This window comes from Galleria mellonella, unplaced genomic scaffold (assembly GCF_026898425.1).
Source record: "Galleria mellonella isolate WM207_F2 unplaced genomic scaffold, CSIRO_AGI_GalMel_v1 utg300, whole genome shotgun sequence".
In the NCBI taxonomy this organism is placed as follows: Eukaryota; Metazoa; Arthropoda; class Insecta; order Lepidoptera; family Pyralidae; genus Galleria; species Galleria mellonella.
This window is the reverse complement of record NW_026442068.1, coordinates 184,454-207,502: the sequence shown is the minus strand read 5'-3', so window position 1 is coordinate 207,502 and position 23,049 is coordinate 184,454. Positions and strand designations below refer to the sequence as shown.

General features: G+C 31.5%; 1 protein-coding gene across 3 annotated transcripts in view; it reads left to right on the top strand.

The window, feature by feature from the left end:
• LOC113523454 (mucin-3A-like) overlaps nucleotides 1-23,049 on the top strand; it is a 130,429-nt gene that overhangs the window by 42,365 nt on the left and 65,015 nt on the right. The gene's annotated exons all lie outside the window — the stretch shown is intronic.

Genomic DNA, 23,049 nt, shown 5'->3' with positions numbered 1-23,049 from the left:
CGCTTTATGGTCCCAAAATAGAACGGGCCTCCTCTTTCTTTGCCGTGAGTGTCTTAAGAGGCGACTAAGAGAAATTAATGGAGAGCTGGGGAGCAGCGTCCCTCTTAAAACGTCTCCAAAACCTAACTGCAGTTGCTGACCTCTCTACGAAACGTAACAACTACAGGCGAAGTCCTTTTTATGGGGAGGCCTATGTTCAGCAGCGGATAATGAACGGCTGATATGGTATGGTGTAATATTTAAATCACATTGACAGGAGTTTTATAATTTTGAATTATAGATATAACCAATTTAACTAAGCAATAGTTTATCTTTTTTAAAATTATTTGTAATATTAACACAATTTGTTGTTATGATACTGTTAAACATAGAAAAAAATATATAAAACTTAGATAATTGTTTATTTAAAAACATAAATACATTTTTGTTAAAAAAGTAATGGTTAATTTTAAATAACAAAACATCTGTATGAATAAAAATCAATTGTCACATGTATGTAGGTGCATTATATTAGAACGACTGTATTTATTTATCAAAATATTTTGTTTATCAGGACAAGGTTACATGAAAAAAAAGTTTGAACAATCGTATGGAAAAGTAAGAAAAAAAAATATGTGAGTGAGTGAGACAAAAGATAGTAACTGTAGAGCAAAAAGATTTTGTCTCATTTTCTTTATTAGTATTCTTGTGCGAAACCAGGGCAAACAGCTAGTTTAATATAGGGTGGAATAAATAGAATCACCACAGAATGCAGGTATTTTATTGCGTAAACAAACGTATTTAAATATTCAAAGGGTCTTCGCGGTCTAATCTAAATATTCTCGTTATGTAAACTGATTATAATTAGAAAGTTAATAATGATATAAATAGAACCTAATAACACACTATAACTAAATATTAACTCTTAGACTTTCGCGCTGTATGTTTTATGGTTTATTAGAGATGGGAATTAACGTGATTATTTAGATAAACTGTGATAATGTACCTGAATTATATTGACCAAGTCACACTGGTTATGGCCACGAGTAAATGAATCGAATAAAGACATGGCTAGTATTGTAAGCAGAAAATTTTAATATACTGACATAAATGTCTGTGATATGGGACAATGGGTGGGTAGGACATGACAGCGCTGTATCAGTCTGCTCGTGACCACGGCCGGTGTAACATGCCCGAAACGTAAATTATAAGATATAATTCTTTTTTTTTTTATACAACTTAGAATGGCAAACAAGCTGACGGCCCACCTGATGGAAAGTGGTAACCGTCGCCTATTGACATGAGCAGTACCATGGATATAACAGAGTATACTGTTTCGCCCATGATACCCCCCATGCGTTGCCATTCCTGAGGACTCAGGTGTTATTCCTCTGTACCCAGTAAATTCATGCCATATCCCACCCTTCAAACCGAAACACAACCATACAAACACAACTACTTCACGGTTGAAACACGAATGGGACAGAGGTACCCAAGCAATTGACTTTTGTACAAAGTCTCCCTCTGGTAATTCACAGATAATTCATCATCATTCATAACTAAGAGAAAATTTAGATAAATTATAACTTTAGTTTGAAGTGAGATATGTTTCATCTATTGACGTATAGCGACATTTTAACAAATCTTATAAATTTATCGTTTTAATTACTTATCGCTTGTGAATTGGACAAATTATAAATGTATTAAAATAAAAAAAAACAACAAAATCGGTAAGACTGAAAAAATATGGAAACGATACTTAAAAAATATGTCAATTGGCAAAATAGTAATTATAATATATATGAAATAATAATGAAAATAACTTAAAGAAATAAAAAAAGGCTTTTACGGAAGATCAGCATCAAGGTGCCATAGGGACTACGAATAGGAGCCATTTGAGTGATTAGATATTATTTCTACTGTCAATTTATTATAACCTTTAAGAAAACAGCATATTCCTTTTAAAAGGCCGCCAGTATACATACAATGCCTTTGGTATTGTCGGTGATCATGGGCGGCGGTGGCCGCTGGTCGTTTGCTCACTCTGTGTTGAAAAAATTTTTATATACTCGTATGTCACTAAATTAATTATTATGCTTTTTTTATTTTAAAATGATATTAAAAGAAAACATCTACAATTAAATATAATAAATAAATATTAATTAAATAAATAATTAAATAGAGTAAATTACCGGATGCAGAGGCATAACATATTAGTTCCTGGAAATGGTAACGTATTAAGGGTATTATGGTCGAAGCAGTATACTCTGTTATGTCCATGGTACTTATTGTTCATGTATATAAGCGACGGTAGCCACTTTCCGTTAAGTGAGCCGTCAGTTTATTTGTCATTATAAGTTGTATAATTTTTTTTAATAAAAGTTATAGTTTATTTTTAAGTCAATTAAAAAATTCAGTTCTTTACATAACAAAGATAAATACAATGTCAATGAAATTATTTAGAAACCACTCTGTTATCCAGGATACGGTGAAACAATGGTTCCGGCAACGAGTTAGTGAAATGACAGTACAAAACACTTAATACACAAATAACTCATACAAAACAAGTTCAACATTTCATGCATCTTAAACCTCTTGATTGCTTAAACGAGTTTAAAACGCGTGAAGTTTAACATACAACTTATTTCGTAAATGCGGGAGAAAACCATAATATAATATAATGCAACAAGCGAATTTTCATTTCTAGTCAAATGTCAATTGTTTTTTTTTTTTTCTCCAAATTGATAAGATTTCCTTCTCTGTTATGTAATCGTAAACTTATGTTGGTTCTAACTATGTTTTGTAACTATTATGCGAATGACAAAAAAAAAAACCATCAAAACAACACCTTTATTGGCATATTTTACTAGCAATTTTCCCCGGCTTTGCACGATTTTGTTTTACTAAAATATAGCTCATTTTAATTGCTGATAATGTAGCTTTCTATAGCTGAAAGTATTTTAAAATTTGGTTAAGTTTTCTTTGACTTTATTCACTACAAATACGATATCGAATCTTTCCTTTTTTAATATTAATTTAGAATATACGTTCTATATCTCTATGTACGGTATTTGATAAGTTCCAGTTACTTTGTGGTCCTGGCATGGAATAGGCCATCCTTTCTCATGGATGCCGTAAATGGCGACTAAGGGAAGTTAATGGTCGAGATATAGGTAGTATTATCCCTTTAAAAACATTACCAAAAGTCTAACTGCACTTACAAAGCGTGGCAACTACTAGCAAATCCCTCCCCTTCTCCTCTCCTTATGGGGAAGCCTATGTTCAACAGTGGACATTTAACGGCTGATATAATGATGATAATGATTTTAGGCGTTAACTGTTTACTGTAATAATTAACTGTAAGTTCTATTCTCTTATAATTTATTATAATTTATACCAGAGGGAGACTTACCGTACAAAAGTCGATTGCTTGGATACCTCTATCCTATTCGTGTTTCTACCGTGAAGCAGTAGAGAAGCTTCGTGTAAAATAATGTTTCTTCAAAAACATTAATTTCATTTTTTCTAAATATCGTGAACACAATAATTTTTATCTTAATATGCGAAAATATAACAAATCTGGCACCGCCCCCGGCGTTACGTCAAATTTATTGTCTAAAGCCGGTATGCGATGTCTACAAGTATTCGACGTTGGAAAGTAAAAGTGAGCGAACAATGTCTACACATGCAGACGGACACTGTTCACACTATTGTCGAAATAAATGACATAATATTCCTTTCTTCTTAAACATTTCCTTTTCAGAATTTTTTTTATTGCACTAAAATATACAGTAATATTAACAAATTAGCAATAAAGTAAGCAAAGGCGAACTTATCTCTAAAAGAGATTTCTTAACTTATAGAGTTTGGCAACATATTATTTTTTTTTATATACATATGTATACGGCATGTTTGTCTCCCATTGAGGTAGGCAGAAACAATTATATTTGCTAGCTTCTATCCGCGACTTCTAACTGCAGTTGCCAACATGGCTGCCAAGCGTGAGAACTACTGGCAAAACTTCATTTATTTTTTATAAAATCTGAATTTAACAACTCTAGAAAATGCTTGATAAACATTATTAGTATTTTATTTATTTATTTATGTTTTTGTACACATTAAAATACGTCTACAGGACGGACTTATGCCTGATGGCATTCTCTACCAGTTAACCGTACATTATTTTTTTTTTTAATTGAATGTCATTTCTTATGACATTAAATTATTAATTAGCTATTAATGACCCGGAAAACTGTATAAATAAATAATTAAAAGATTATTTCAATGTAACGAAGATGAATAACTTATAAATTATAAATTTCGGAATGCCGTCTAACTTGCAGCTATTGAGAAATTAATTTTTTTTTCAAGGCTTCTAATATTGAAAATTCTATTTATTTAAATCTATGTATATTCAATATTATTTCCATTAATTATGCGACAGATCTGGATTGCAGAATAAAGTATAGGCTGAGAAATCTTGACCTAGATGTGACTAGAGTTGCGATGTTTTAGTATATATGTATATGTATGTATATGTACATATATCCCATCAAAATCCTTTACCAAGAAATTTTTATTTTTTAAATGAAAACAATATTATTAGTATTTTTTAGGAGAGAAATAAGTTTTAACTATAATAGTAAAATTAAAGATTTTTACAAAAAATAAAAAATAAAAGAGTTGTATTTCTAATATTTTAAATGTGAAAGTGACTTTGTTTCTTTGTTATCTTTTAGCGTCTTAACAGTTTAAGCAATCATTATGAAATTTTATTTACATACACTATATAGGAAAAGGAACATAGGATAACTTTTATGCCGGTTAGGTTGACGAAGTCATACGTGAAAGCTAGTTCGACATAAATGTTAGAGGTTTTCATAGTATCTCAACTTGTCTTAAAATATTTTCTCGTAAAATGAACTGTAGTTTCTAATTGTTACAGTTTCTTTTTTATTTTATTTATTTTTTATTGTACACACTAACAGAACATAAAAATATGACAGAGGTAAAATATACAAAGGCGAGCTTAACTCTAAAAGAGTTATGTTTCAATCCAAACCCAAAGTGGTAAAGAGCGTCAATGTCAGCGGGTAAAGCGGCGTACAATAAATGTGACAATTTTCAAATTTAACTTAATTTTTTTTTATTTTCCAGTCAAGTCAAATTTCTATGTTTCACAACTTTTATCTTTTTTATTATTTTTTAAATGTATAACTTAATAATTAAATAAAAAAAATGTAGTAATTTTGTCACAAAAGATCCAATTTTAAATGTGTAACTTGTTAATTAAAAAAAAAAATTTGGTGTTTTGTCTCAACAGATCCAAACACGTTTTTATAATGCCGTAAAGAAGGCCCAGGTCAAACAAGTAGTTGCTATTCTTAACAACATTATTTGATACACTTGGCTTCATACAAGGAATTGCAAATACTCGTAAGTGACTTGAAAAGTGAGTGAGTAATCGAGCACATTAAGTTATAACCTTGAATGGCAGAAATGAATTAAGAATCATTAGGTCGGCTTAATGGTAATAAACTTGCAAATACACTTTACAAAGTTTTAAACCTAGGTAATACGTAAATCTATAAAATAACAAATAATAAACACAAGTATATTTTGTTTTTAAATACATAAAGTTATTTTTATGCAACTTAGAATGGCAAGTAAGCTGACGGCCCATTTGATGGAAAGTAGTAACCGTCGCCTATAAACACGAATAGTACCATGAATGCAACAGAGTATACTGTAGCGACCATGATACTCTCATGCGTTGCTATTCTTGAGAATTAAGATGTTATGTCTCTGTACCCTGTAATTTCACTGCCACATCCCACCCTTCAAATCAAAACACAATTTCTTGACGACAGAAACACGGATGGGATAAAGGTACCCAAGCAAACGACTTTTGTACAACGTCGCCCTTTAGTAAACTCACACTATTGTATACCACTATACTCATATTAGTGTAGATTCTTATGAGGTAGTTACTATATATTAATAAATGTTATATATATATATATATATATATATATATATATATATATATATATAACATTTATATATATATATAACTTTACGTATTTATTTACAAAAAACAACTTGTATACCAACACATTATCCGTACAAATATACATTTATTAATATATAGTTACTACCTCATAAGAATCTACACTAATATGAGTATTGTGGTTAAGTTGTGTACCTTTTAAAATTTAATGTATTTTTTTTATCAATACAGAACAATTAGTTATACACTTTATTCTTTTATGTGTTATAAAAAATCGTAATTATCTGTTGCGATTTTAAATGGTTAGATTAATCGAACACACCTTCAGGTGCAGTATCGGCTCTTTTTGGATCAGCACCTTTTAGCTATTTAACAGATAAAATATGCATTAATTGAAGCGTTTTTACTATGTTCACGTGTCCATTATACTTAGTCTCTCGAAAATTGCCCGAGCGTATCTATGTATTCGATAGATACAATCATTATCATTTCGATTGAACGAAGAGATAAATATTATTGTATCTTATTAATATAATTTATATCATTAAAATCAATATTTAAATATATTAGTTTAGTACAGTCATTGCTTGAATCTTGATTTCTGTCTGCTTTTTTTTTAAATGTATCTGTCAATCGCTTTGAGTGCTCTTAATGGAAGCCCATCACGGTCTGTTGACCTCTGAAATAACTTCTAGTGTAGAATGTCACGTAATGTGGTTTATTAGATAACAGGTAGATAATAACATATTATATTACACAAAGAAATCTGTTAAAAATGTGTTGGAAGAAGTCTTATATAGGTATTACAGGCAAGTTCTTAAGTTATAAAAATATGAAATTTTATTCAGACAATTTTTTTTTATAATTACTTATTATTTATTTAATTGCTGTTGCCTATTTGCTTATTAGCAAAGGTCTTCTCTGACTGCCTCCAATGATCTCCATTGCTAGCGATTCTTGCCCAAATTCCACCTGCTTCAGCCCTAATATTATCTACCCATCTTCTACTCGTATGTGGTCTTCCTCTTCTCCTTTTTTTTTTGTCTTTTGTGTACTAAAACATTATCTATTCATATTTTACTCCATTTATCTCTCATAGGAAGCATGAAAAGTGCACAACGTTCATTATTATTAAATGGAAACAGGATGATAGAGAAATGGGCGGCGGTAGTCTTTTACCATCAGGTGAGCCGCATGCTCGTTTGCCCCCCGCGTTGTAAAAAAAAATAAACAGTTTTAAAAATTATTGAAGCTATCCAATCTATGCAATTAATCGGTGCAAATGTTGTTCGGCATCTACTTAGGCAGGATATTAAATAATATAACTGTTGAGTTTCTTCTCAGAATTCTGAGAATTCATCTCAGCAGATAACATCCCGAAGCCAGCAGTACAATAATAGAAAAATAACGATTTAAAAGAGCTTGTAAACAAGTTTAAGTTTTTAGCAAAGATTATTTCCATAATGCTGTAAATTTGTCAGTTCTAAAACTATCAGTCTTTTTATCTGAAGCATATACGTGACTAGATATCGCAGATGTAAGATAAATTTTAGGTTTTAAATTATATCAAGTGAGAGTCAACTTTCAAAAAGATATCAGTTTCGACGTGTATACGAATTTGATTATTTATGAATATAAATAATGCCTCTTTTTTAGTGATTCAAAAAAAGGGATAAAGACGTTTTTATTAAGGGTTGACAGCAGTTAAGGGTGTGTAATACCTCTGGTATTGCAGGCGTTTATAGGTTACGGTATTCGCTTCCCATCAAGTGAGTCGCTTGTTGCCGCCTCAGTTATAAAAAATATATAGGTGTTTCATTCATATATATTCCCAGTATCTTTTATTTGTAAAATATAGTTACTACTTTACATACAAGATTGAAAAAATTAAATTTCACACAAAATTATGACGTCACCATCACGAGCGACTCCGTTGAGTTGGTCTTGAGTGAAAGTGAATTGGAGCCTACATTTGGCGACTTAATTATGTCGTATGAACTGGTTGGATGCTGTAATATAAATTACTTTTTTTTTTCAAAAAGAACCCGTCACAATAATCTTTGATCAAATTGTTATAGGGCCTGTTGTGTATTAATTATTAAATTAAAATATGTATACTATGTTTAAATAACTACTGTATATACAAAATACCTGACTTGAAGGACGTCTTATGTTTAAAAATATCCTAAAAAAGATTTTGCAAATGAAACTGCTCTTGTCTATAAGTAAAAATAATTAACTAGCTTTTACACGCGACTTCGTTCGGGTGACCTGAGTATGTTTCTTCACCAAGATAAAAAGTGGCCCAAGTCCTTCTCTATACTAAATAATGTGTATACCAAATTTCTTAACGTTTGGTGGATCTATTAACGCGATAAGAAATAAAAAGCTAAGAAACTCACTTTCACATTTATAATGTTAGTAAAGATTAAAATTCACAGTTTATTTAAATACAAGTATAATATACGGTTATTTGTCAATATATATGTCCCGTGTGTGACAGCCATTAGTACTAAAATTTTCATCAGCAAATATTCGAGCTAAGGTCATAAAGTATATATGTTATATGTATATGACAACTTTAACAGTTAATATTTTACTGCTACGTATATAATTTCAGCAACTTTCCCACTTTCCACCTATAAACATTGTAGATTGTGAGTGAATGTTTGATTTTGCATCAGCTGTGCATCATGATATCTTTCATATATAAAGCTTCATTCACACTACTCCGATCCTTCTGGGATGTGAAATTTTGCTTTCGATTTACTTAAACGACTTTCAAAAGAAATAAGTTTTTTAATCATCCGCATTTATGTCTAAATTATGCGACAACTGTATCAAATTTAAACCAATTTTGATAATTATTTTTGCTATTGACAGGTTTTTTTAGTTGTTCTCTAAGAAATTTTATCACAATTGAAACCGTATCTCTTTTTTGCGAAGCAAACTCCTACTGGAAAAATTAAAATCCGAACTTGTTGATAAATGTTTCTGATTATCCTATTTGGGATTAGCGTTCTGAGTATACTTTTTTATTGTATTATCCGGTATATGTGTAACTAAATGTGCACTGTCTCGAAGTACTCTTTATTGTCTTAACTAATATTTATAATATTTTTTATTTTGTTTAAAATCATCATCATCATATCAGCCTTTAACTGCCCACTGCTGAACATAAGCCTCCCCCTTGGAGGATTTTGCCAGTAGTTGACACGCTTGGTAGGCGGGTTGGCAACCGCAGTTAGGCTTTAGATATGTTCTAAGAGGGACGCTGCTGCGCATCTCTCGCTCTCTCTTAGTCGCTCTCAAGATGCCCACGAGAAAGGAAGGAGTGGCCTATTCTATGCTCGGACCACACAGCCTTGTATTTGTAATGCATAAACTAAATTATGCCAGTTGAAAAATATGACATTCTACCTATATAAGACAATTGCTGATAAAATGGACTGTCCCATCCTAAAATATTGGGTGGGACAGGTTATCAATGTAAGAACGTTATGACCGCTCATTTACTAACATAGGTTAAGTCAATTTATAACTAACAAAATGGGCCTTATGTAGTCTAATTAAATAAATATTATTATTATATACCAGAGCAAAATCGGGGTAAATCATTAGTAATTAATGCAACCGCTATTTGTGCTATCCAATTTTACGGCAACGGCACGATGGTTTTATCATATTTAATTTTTTTATATAAATTAATATGGGCAGACTGATATTTATAATATTTGCTAATAATTATGTATTACAAGGACACTGCGATGTGTGCACATTAACTTCGAAACACTAATACCAACATTTGATTGGAAACGCATTGATGATTCCTCAGGTATTCTTAGTGTCCATGGGTTGCGGTAATCACTTACCATCAGATGAACCACATGCTAGTTTGTCGCCCTTTCACATAATGAAATCCCTGGCCTGGTTTTATATATACATCGTATAATCATATCCCAGTTTCATATATATACATTGCATTATATATAATACATTAGAGATTTACACTTTTTTTAAATATAAAACAAAAGATAAAATATGAAAATATGTTTTCACCAAGTGTGTCGCAGTGACTCAAATACTGAGTACTGATACAGGGTACTGAGCCCGGATGGCCTAGAACACAATTTTGAGCTGGCGTTGTGTGAATGGAGTTTTTTTTTTATACGCTTGATATTATAATAGATATTGATAAAATGATAAACTATATGTGATCGATTTTTTATAACCATTATTTCTTTTAAGTCTTCTACTATAATTTTTGGAGAAAATAATAAAGTGTATATATTTATGTAATGCACTAATGATTCACCGGATAGAAAGCGGTAACCATTGCCTATAACATTGTTCATGTGAATAGCGCCATGGGCACCAAAGACTCTTTGAATAGTATAATCAGACATCGATTTTCAACCGCCTTTAATAAGAAGGTTCTAAATTCGCTTGTATTTTTTATGTTTATTACCTCATAACTACGTCAGTTCGAAACCGATTTAGATTTTTTTTTATTTGGAAGAATATAGTTATAAATTGGTTGCGTAGAAATTTAATCAAAATCGGTTTAGTAATTTAGGTTTTAAATGTAAATTTTGTTTTTTTTTTTCGCAATTGAAGTCTGTTTTTTTGACACAATCTTTATTTATGAACGTATTTCTATTAAGGTACAAAGCATTAATAAGCTTTGCTATTATTTATACAAACTGAATTGAAAGTAGTATTCACTGAGGAAAGTGTTCTACTAGTGATATTGGATATTTCATTAAAGAAACAGGCATCGAGAAACAATAAAAAAAAACTGTGTCTCCCATCCTAATACACACGCTTTTGATGTCAAAATACTTTGATGACTTTAAATTTTTGATTCGTGAAATTTCCCAGAAGCATGAGTAAAGTTTTATTTTTATGTATGAACAATTACCAATTTTGATTATATATATATATATATATATATATATATATATATATATATATATATACGAGGTCTGTCCGGAAAGTTCGTATAAAAGTGTTCTGGAATGCGAGAAAGAGGAGTGGGGAGGCCAGGTAAGCGCAGGACCCCTTCCTTATGTCCCTAACAATGCTTCAGTTCTGGTCTTACCGCCGTGCGGTCTCTCTTGTTGTCCGTGAGTTTTTGAGTAAAAATTCCATTACGGTGACCGAACACCCCCCCTATTCGCCGGATTTGGCCCCGTGTGACTTCTTCTTGTTCCCAAAAACCAAATTGGTACTTCGGGGGCGGCATTTGGGGGACATAAATGAGATAAAAAAAGCTACGACGGGGCAGCTGAGAAACCTACAACCAGAGGACTTTCAAGGAGCCTTCTCACAGTGGAAACGGCGTTGGCACAAGTGCATTATGTCACAGGGGGAGTACTTTGAAGGGGATAAAATTGATTTACCTGAATAATTGTAAAATAAAATTTTTAAAAAACTTTTATACGTACTTTCCGGACAAACCTCGTATATATATATATATATATATATATATATATATATATATATATATATATATATATATAGACAGACAGACAGTTGTGCAAGTTAATAAAAGCTCAATGTCACATAACAATAAATCGATCAATAATAAGATATATAGCATGTAGGTTCACTTAGTAACAGTCAACTTATGCTTTCAATTCACAGTCCACCGTGTGCTGACTGTGTTACGCTGATTTATCTAATATAGCTCTAGGCTGGCACGATTCGGTATAGATCGATGTCAAGTAAAGTTACTTTCATCCAGGGCAGGATTTAACGTCTTGGGAATGTTTTTAGCTTATTTGGTGTTCTGGGAATATTTTTAATTTTACTTCGATGACGAAAAAGAAAAACAGATGGTCCCTGGAAGACCAGGGTTGCATTGAGGCGACAGGTTTTTCAATGATAAAGTCTCGTTGTTTAATCAAGTATCAACGTTCAATTTGATACGATCTTTTAAGGTGCGTAACTTACAGTGCCCCCTTATTGGACCTTGGTGCTTTTAAGGGGTGAGTCTAGTATTAAATAAAATATATATTGTATTCATTTTATTCTAAATGAATTCCAAATTCGGTTTGGTTATTTCGAATAAATAATTTTTCTCAGAGAAAGTAAAAGCAATGGACGAAAATTGATAAAATAATAAAAATATACTGGAGAAAAATAATGGTGATTGAAATGGTACTGTGAGCTCATGTGAACGCTGGCGCCCCTGGGCATGGCTTGATCACGCTCTTCCCCCCTGCCCCTAAAACTGTTTTCATCTATACGTCGTACGTGACAAAGTTTATATCTCGTAACATATGTCACGAGTTTATATCTTGCGGTTACGATATCATATATCAAAATATAGTGTGAGATTGGTTTGTTGTATGGTATATATGTCTTTTTATTACGTGACAAGCGATCCAGCCCGGCGTCTCATTAGTTTTTTTTAAATAAAATACAGCCTATGCTACTCGCTATTAAAGTAACTTTTTATAGATGAAAGAATTTTAAACATTGGACAAGTATATTTTGAGTTTATCTATTACAAACAAAAAAAAAAAAGTTTCCTCTTTATATATAATATTAGTTTAGTTATTATAGAAGCTTTTGTAATTAATTTTGGGAAATAGTAAAAATTAACAAAATTAAATTTGTGTATGACCATCGATGATTGTTTACTTTCATGTGACGTCACTGACGCCATCTTGCTCAAAGTTGCATTTCATCGGCCTATTTAAATTGTACTTTTTATTTGCTATTTTTTGAAGAAATATTTATATGAATTAAAAGTTACCATATTTTTGAAACTCTATAAATACTACTAATTAAATATTAGTTACATATATTACTAATACTAGTTAATACAATACCTTTGTCATAATTTTGTATGTAGCACAATAGGTTTATAACATTGATTTAGCTTTTGTTGTCAAAATGTTGTAATAATTTTTAAAAAATAAATGAATAAAATAAATAAAAAATAGTTCTGTATATAAAGTCTGAATTGGTTTCTAGAAATCAGTTAAATAGCCTATTGAAAAGTTTACTTGTTAGAAGTTTTTGTCATATTGAAGTCAAAAGACTATAATCTACTTTTATGTATTTAGTTAGTTTAGTAATTAATATTTGAATATTCTTTAATATATAAAAATAAATAATTGTTACATATCCAGACAATAAATATTTGGCAACACAACTTAGTACACCGAGACCGGGAATTGAACCCGAAACCTCATTGAGCAAAGTAGTATGCCTACCTCTGTGTCATGGAGGTCCCACACTGCTCAAATTTGTAAATTAGATATTTAAAAATAAAAAATATAATACAATATGTATTTAAATTATATAAAATCGTATTTTAAATACATAATTGGGACTTAATAATGTAAAACTTTTTACAGGTAAATAGTACTTATATACCTACTTTTTTATTGCTTTTTAATTATAAAATTAACTATATAAAATGGGTTTCTAATTCTTCTAGTTAACATAACACTTTTATATTGTCTGATAAATTAATAACGAAATAGATGTTTCGCCTAAGCATAAACTCACAAGCGGTATCGAATCCTTAAGTCTTAGGAGAGATTTTGTCTCACTGCGTGTTTTACCGCCTGTACAATGGATTGTGCTCAGAGAAATTGTTCAATATGATGCCACAGCCACTTTCTACCATCATACGGCTCGCCATCGACAGGGAGTTCATCCTCATGTCCTACGACCTCAATGGTCGCGTACTGCGCGGTTTCAGAGATGTTTCCTCCCACGAACACTCAGGTTGTGGAATGAGCTCCCTGCCGAGGTTTTCCCCAGAGACTACAGCATGGGGTTCTTCAAAAGGGGGTTAAAGAGGTTTCTTCAGGGTCGGCAACGCACGCATAATACCTCTGGTATTGCAGGTGTTCATAAGCTACGGTAACCACTTACCATCAGGTGGGCCGTATTCTTGTTTGCCACCTCAGTGGTATAAAAAAAACCAAAGAACATTAAAGTCAGTTAAAATTGTAATTTCATTAGGTGGAAAATCGAATCGAAAAAAGCTGATTAACTGTGTATATTTATTTTTATTTTGTTAGTAACATTGCTGTTACGTAATGAATGGGTCAACGAATATAATTTGTCAGTACTGAAGAGTTCTGGCATTATGTGACCTATGTATTAAAGGTTAATGTGATTACCGTTTGTTTTTATTGGATTCGACATTTTAATTAAAAAAAAAGTTTGGTAAATATGACATTATACATTACATACATACCAATAAGAGACTGTAAGAAACATGGGTACTTCTTTGTCCTTCGTATTTCTCCTCTGAAACATCAGTGCTTGCCTGATTGTGTTTCGTTTTGAATATCGTATGGATTTCCATACATGGGTATGGCAATGAATATACAGAGCATCGTTTGAGGAGTTTTTTTTTTGATGGGTGAAAATGGTATGGTAACCCCGCCTGCGTTAACGGGATACGCTGGCGGAGCACCAGTGAAGGGTGATAGATGAGAATGAAAACAGGTCAGTTAGCACATCATGATTAATTTATCAGGAATTAACCATGATAGTTTCCAGGGAGAACCGCGAGGACGTCGACCTGGTTGGGTATATTGCTAGCTATGGGATTCTCAGTTTCCATTACTAACAATCTCTTTCCTCGTTTGAGGAGTGTCACAGGCATGGCAGTTTACTTTGTGTTTTACTTAGAATAACCATCAGTTTTTTTACCGTTTTTAATTCTAAAATAAGATTACTGTAACAATATAACATAATATAAGAATCTCTTTATAGACAAAGTAGATATTTTTTTTTTATTTATTTATTCATTAGTACAAATATGTGTACATGGCGGACTTAATGCTAAAAGCATTTTCTCCCAGTCAACCATTGGGAAGTGTCAGAATACTCGAATGTGGTACTACTAATTATTGATATACATACATACTAAAATTACATATATAAACGAATAAATATATATGAATGCTCGGATAAAGATAAAAAGTGAGCGTGAACGCTTTATTTGAAAGACGGTTTAGTCGGTAGTCTCTTACTTAGATATATGTACCCATATAACACACATACATACATACATACATATATATATATATATATATATATATATATATATATATCCACAGAATGTACAATTAATACCTACGTGTAATATTAAAAGTGGTTTTTTAAAAGGCTGCGTTCACGCAGACTCTGATATACAATATACAGGTTTGTTTTCCGTCTATCTACACTGGAAACTGGAATGACATGATTATTATATCCGACGGAATATAAAACTAAAGTTCACCTTTTGTTTTATGCACTGAGACAACTAAAGTGTTCTTGTAAATTGGCCGCCTGTAAATAAATATAATTTAAATAAATTAATTCCTTTATCCGCTGCCACATGGTAAGAACATGTCTGTGAACAAGTGACATTTAATTTTTTACTAAAGAATAATATTGTATTATCTGTGACGGTACAGTCAGACGAATAAAACTTCTCGAAGTTGTTCTTTATAATGGATGTAGCGTGCAATAAGAAGTTTTATGATTATATTATACACATTAAATTTATAAAAGTAGGTATTAAAATACTATAAAATAATACTTTTTTTATACATTATGTATCTTATCAAGAATAAAGGTATCTTGTATCATGAGTCTTGAAACTGTACTCAAAAAGAGTTTTTAAATGTGGTCTGTTACTTTGGAAAACGTTAAATTACACTCTAGTGTTTAATATCTTTAATCAACTTCAAAAAAGAGAAGTTTCGCTTTTCAACTAATTATACCGTATTAATGAAATCCAATACATTAGAGTTCGTATTCATTAATAGGGTCTGTAAAAATTTTTTTTCCTAGAAAAGTTTTTGTATCATTAAAAAAAAATTAAAAAAAAACAAAAATGAATTTTGAAAAAGTTTGAGAATATTTAAATTAATATTTAAGAATATTATCTTCGAAAATTTTAAGCGAATTCTAAAAGGAGGAGATTCTCAGTTCGTCTGTATTTTTCTACATGTGTTGTAAACAGAAATTAGGTTAGCTGGACCTTATAAAGAGTAAACAGTAATATATTGCCATTTTGTATTGCCGTGTGGTCCCAGCATTTTTTTTTATACTAACTTAGAAAGACAAACAAGCTGACGGCCCATCTGATGGAAAGTGGTAACTGTCGCCTATAAACGTGAGCAGTACCATGGACATAACAGAGTATACTGTATCGTCTATGCGTTGCCATTTCTAATATATAATAATTTATATACAATAATAATATAAATAATTGTTAACATGAATAGTATGAAATCACAGTCTGAAATTAAATATATATATATATATATATATATATATATATATATATATATATATATATATATATATATATATATATATATATATATATATATATATATCTTCACCATTTGATATTCTTGGGGATAATACATAAAAAATAAAAAGTCACAGATTCCAACGAATTGAGAAGCTCCATTATGTTTGGAAGTCTTTTAATAAAAAAGAATTTATCAATTCGCTTGTAGTTTTTCATAGATATTTTATATACAATATATGTTACGACATATCATTTTAGATTCTGAATCGATTTTGATAATCTTTTTCCGATTGATGTAGTATCATGTACTGTATAGTATGTGTATATATATATATATATATATATATATATATATATATATATATATATATTTATTAGTAATATGTGTATATCAGTCGTCGAATTTGATTAAACGATGCAAGCTATCTTGATGGATTTGATTACAAAATGACGTGCATAATGCATCAAGTAAAAGGTGTACAATAACTTGTCTCTGACAACTTTAATACAATTTGACTGACAGATCAAAGTGTTGTATATTTTTTTTTGCAATGAAATATCAATGTTTTATGTTAGCATTTTATATTACGTAAATACAAGTGCATGTTAGAAAAATGCATTATATTTAAATGAGATATTTATAAAGAATATTCTGTTAGTATTTTTATAAACGGGGACTGACTGTTATAATGGATTTTATTGAATATTTTAACAACAAACTATTGCTAGAAATATTCCTTATCAGGTCGACCTACACGTGGTTCCCCCTGGAAACCATTATAATTCATTCTTATTGATTTTATCATGGTGGGCTAATTGAACTGAGGGTCTACCATGAAGTATTTTCCGCAATGTTGGTACCGCACAAAACACAAATTTGATGTTAAAATTATATAATATATACTGTTTAAAAATTTAAAAATTTTGTTCGTTTGGACTATTATGGTAGGATTTATTACGAACAAAATGTTAAGCTCCATTTACTGGGTCGATTTTGGTACGAACAAAAACACAAAATTGAGCCCGAATATTCTTCATTTCATGGTACATAGATGCTTTCATCTCTGCTTTCATCTCTCACTGATCATCTGCCAGTGTATACCGATAGCACAGCTTGGATTACTATTCTATTTTTACCCATCAAAACTACTACGTGTAGGTATGCAAACTTTTATGACGACAACTTGAACTGTCAAGGTGCCAAGAAGTAACAAACAAACTCACTTTCACATTTATAATATTAGTAAGGATTTTTTACTACATAAGTTTATCTTTAAACAAACACGTGTAATGGTGTTGTAACAGTACAATATTATTATATACAATGGCGGTATTTAAATTCATATTTGTAACACAATAAACATATTAACCTCATAAGTCTTAGTAGATCCAGTTAAGGATGGCTTTGTCAAACACGTGAAAGCATAATGACGATTAATATTCAACCTGCGCATGAGCATTGTGCTTTGAATTTAAAATACATTTGAACTTAACAACGACCTGCCTCTTTCACTGTCTAATTGTATCATACACATTCGCTTATATCACACTGGTTGCGTGCCGGATTGGGTTTTTTTAATTCGGAATTTGAAAATTTTAATTGGGAATATGGAAAACATCTCTGAAAGTCTACCTGCGGTTGCCAACCCGCCTGTCAAGCATGGCAACTACTGGAAAAACTCCACTTATGGGAAAGGTTTATGTTCAGCAGTGGACAGTTAACGGCTGAAATTATATATATATATATATATATATATATATATATATATATATATTATATATATATAATTTATATATATATATTCTTGGAGAAATTTCATTTTAGGCGCTTTTTACAGAGTGAAATGTACTTTATTCAATATTTTATTGGCATAGCTTTAAAACTAATAAATCCATTACGTATTTGGGTGTGATATAATATATTTTAAAAGCAACACTCGTTTACAATCACGTATTGCTTGCAATAATTTAGAATGCACTTTTGCACAACGGTGATCTAATAGGTCATATTTATATTATATGGTAATCGCTTTCGAATCAGTCGCTGTTAAGCAAATACATGATTATTTTGTTATTTGAAATGAAAACTATATTTGTATGTGACAAAATATAAGTAATAATAATATTTTTTTATTAATAAATATATAGACAGTATTATAAATTACATAGGCTTGTTTGAATCAAAGCTTTTGGCGTTCCATTGTTACTGCCTACTCTAATGGGAGATAGGCATGACAAATAACAACAAATAATGTTATGTTAGATAGCGTCATATGATGTTATGTCCGCCATTTACAATTTTTGGTGTATTAAAGTGTTATAATGTTATATTGTGTATTAATGTGGTGCTGGAGAAGGATGGAGAAAATTAGCTAGAGGGATCGAATTAGCAATGAGGAGGTCCTGCTTAGGGTTAAGGAAAAAAGACAAATTATTAGAACTATTGAGGACAGAAGGGAAAAATGTTAGGACACTTGATACGACACGACGAACTTATGAACATTATAATAGAAGGTAAGATAGAAGGAAGAAGGGGGAGAGGGAGACCGAGACATAGTTACATCAGGCAGATCAAGGAAGGAGTTGGTGTCGTGTCGTATCAAGAGGTGAAGAGATTCGCTGAAAATCGTAGTGAGTGGCAAGAGCTCCATCGACAAGAGCGCAGCTCTTAAATGGATAGATAGATAGAAAGTGTTATAAATAAATAAATAAATATGTATGTATAAATTAAATATTTAATACGTAAATGATTGAATAACGTAAGAATTATTACAATTTAATGACGAGAATACGGGGTTTACAGGAATAGAGTCACAGAACTGCACCAGATACAGAGCACCAGTATAGTCAGAGACTTGCCAAATGTTACCAAGTCTCAAATCATCATCATCAATGGTGGGTCTGTAAAATCTTAGAACTTTGTACAGTCTTAGACATATCGTCTTAGAAACTAAGGAAATGTATATAATTAATGTATATATTTTTTTGTTTACAGGTAATTAGTTACAAGTGCTCTTTTACTGAACGGACATTTTATGTAAGTTTTAAATTATAAGTTTAGTCATTAATAACCGTGATTGTTTTTTTAACTTGTTAGCAAAATTGAAGTATCCATTTTATTTACACGAGACAATAATAATAAAAAAATAAAAAAAAAAACTATCTAAAGTGATTACATTGCAAGTTTGCAACAATTTATCAATCAGTATCTTTCACTTTCTCAGCAGACATATCATTTTGTATCACGATTTGTGTACGCCGCACCTCTCTATCATATGGAATTAGAACGGGACGCGTATAGTCCGTTGTGCATGGCCGTGTCCTCGGTAGCTAAGAGTTGACACAATCAAAGTCATGACTCGTTTAATTTATTGGCTGCAAAACGCTGCTTAATTTTTAACTGCAACAAGTTCTTAATTTGACTGTATTTTTTAATGTTTAATTTAATAAAAATTGATAAAAATGTAAATAAAAGAATAGAATGAAATTAATCTTTATTTAAATAGAAGTGTTTACAAGTTCTTTTAAATCGTCAATTTAAGATAATCTGAGAAATCGTTCAAGCAATTTTAACAAAATTTTGTAAATGTGTATTTTTGCTTCAATGAATAAGAAAAAGGATAGTTTTTTTTATACAGTTTAGAATGGCAAACAAACTGACGGCCCACCTGATGGAAAGTGGTAACCGTCGTCTATAGACATGAGCAGTACCATTGACATAACAGAGTATACTGTTTCGCCCATGATAACCCCCATGCGTTGCTATTCCTGAGGACTCAGGTGTTATTCGTCTGTACCCAGTAAATTCACGTGATGTGAATAAGTGATAAGTGACTACCGCCGCCCATGATTACCCGCAACACCAACGGTATTGAAGGTGTGCTGCCGGCCTTTTAAAAAGGAATATGTTCTTTCTTAAAGGTTACGTTGTCGTATCGGTTCGGAAATACTGCTGCTGCTAAGTTGATTCCAAAGAGTGGTTGTGCGTGAAAGAAAGTGCCCTGAAAAACGCACGGTGGAGGACCGCCACTCGTCCAGATGGTTGGAATAAAATTTTAAATATCGCTATATCAATATCGCGTAATATGCCCCCAAAAATATACAGACGAATTAAGAACTTTTTCCTTTTTAAATAGTCATCTTACCCACATTGGATCGTGTTCAAATTACATCACTATTGCAAAAGTGCATCTGCCCGTATTTATATAATACTTATGAAAACAAACTTAGTGAAACAAGCTTCGTCTCGTACTTTACATTAATAAATTGACTTGGCGTTTTTTTAATGGATGATAATGGAATGGTAACCCCGTCTGCACCAACGGTATACGCGGACAGGGCACCAGCGAGGGATGATAGATGGATAATGAAAAAAGCAGGTCAGTTAGTCCATCGGAATACACCTGGAATTCAGCACGATGGTTTCCAACGTGGATGTCGACCTGACAGAGTATATAAGGTGTTACCAAATTATCTGCATTCCCTGCTACAGGGCATAGTATTAGATAAATGGTTTAAAATCAAGTGAGCCTTTAAAACTTCTCTGAAACATCTTCTTTAAAGAAACCAATACAACACAATAATCTGATTATAGCGTCATTTTATAACAATTTGTTAATTTTCAATGGTATTACCAAATAAATAAAATCCGTAAAATCGACCACTCTCTATAATATTCACGCTTGTTTTGCTCCGCACTTCGGCAGACGTATTCCCTTGTCAGGGACTTAACAGCCTCTGTTAACATATCTAGGCTAACGTGGTCATGGTACAGATGATTTGACCATTCTTTACGCAATGAATCACATTTCAGTGGCATCAGTTAAATTCAGTAGTAAATTACATATACGTATAATTCTTACTCGGCAGTAGCGTCCCTCTTAAAACATCACCAAAGTCTAATTGCGGTTGCTAATCTGCCTGCCAAGCGTGGCAATTACTGGCTGGTATTATTATTGTAAATAGAAATTACGTGAAGCAAAAATTTAAAATAACACAAAATTTAGAATCCCTTGTCTTATTTTTTATTTTTATTTGAGGTCAGCTAAATTACTGCACGCAGACTCAATAGAATTTTTGTGCTTCCCCCTGCCTTATACTTACTATCATTTTATAGATAATTACTTATTTATGATATCCCACAGTTTAAGATATCTATAATCTTCTGGCTTCAGATAAGTCGCTCCCAGTAGATTCATATGCATACTTGCCAACGAATCACGTATTCCATGTATTCCGATTCATTACTGCACAATCTGTACACAAATTAGTGTCATTAATCATTGTTCAGTAGAGAATTGGCTGAAATGACGTTGATGATTGTCATCAAAGTTATATACAACTAGAGGTCTACCCCGATTAAATAGAAAATAATATATAACCAATATTACTGGCTGATAGTATAGATGAAAGAATTTTTAAAATCAATTAAGTAATTTTTGAGTTTATCTATTATAAACAAACAAACATACGAAAAATTAAATCTTCTGCTAATGATATTAGTGTATACGTACGAAGCGTTTTACATAAAATTAAAATGTGCCTGCATAATTATTTTCTCTTTATAAATATTATTTTAGTAGAGCGGCCACTTATGTGCATCTCAACACATCTAGGTCGGATCAGTCACGTTATATGGCCGCTCTATTGCGCAATTGGAGATTTCGGTGGCAGGTCAGAGGTGCGCCGGCGCGAACGCATTAGTAATAGACAAGATGATTATTTAACAGATTCTGATATCGTGTTCCACTCAATGATAAGTTTATTCAATAGCACATTTGAGATGCGTATCTTAATCTAATATCTTTAATATATAAACAATTTTAATTATTTTGTCGTTAACATAAATAAAAAAGAACACGTGTTGGTCAAATTATTTTAATATTGAATTACATAAGAAATTTGTTGACCCTACATACATTATATTACTCCCTGGTAAATATAATCTCATCATTTGTATATGCATTAAACATTTCCGAACGCAATATCCTCCTACCCTCCTTACCTATCCATATTACCTATCAAATCTGGGATCACATTGGGGGGTAGATGGACAAAATTAGTCTATAATCCAACTGTGCGTTGAGCTAGTCAAGTTCCGCTAAGATCACGAATAAATCTCCGCCAGTTGCGAATTAATCAATCAGCCGCGATCTCCGCGCAACATACAGTGATACTTAAGCAAATCAACAAAAGTGTTGGATAATTTGAAGAGAGAACGAGGACGCGTATAAAAGACCTACACGCGGGGACTAAGTGAACCAGGTTTGTCTTTCACCCTTCTTTTTATTCAATTATTGGGTTTATTTCTCTACATACATACATACCTGTCATGCATGTCTCCCATTAGGGTAGGCAGCAAATGCTTCGATTCAAATAGATTAAATACATATATATATATATATATATATATATATATATATATATATATATATATATATATATATATATATATATATATTTCGTTTTCTAGTCTGATAATTGGCAATCTGTTCCTTATAGAACAATAATCCAATCTGCTGTTTGGATGTCAGGTTTAAATCTTGTTAATATATGATGAGGCCAATCCATTAACCAGCTCTCAGTCTCTGTCTGTAAATCTTTCTACCAGTCCTTGGATACTGTGTCTTTTTAATCGAGAGAAACTAATGCTTCCCGATCCCTGTAATTGAGCGGCCAATTCATTTCTATGGCTGTTAAATCTGGACTGATAGTTTTTGCTGAATGTCTCGATTTCCTGTTTTATCGTTTTCAGTTTGATGCCCATATACATAAA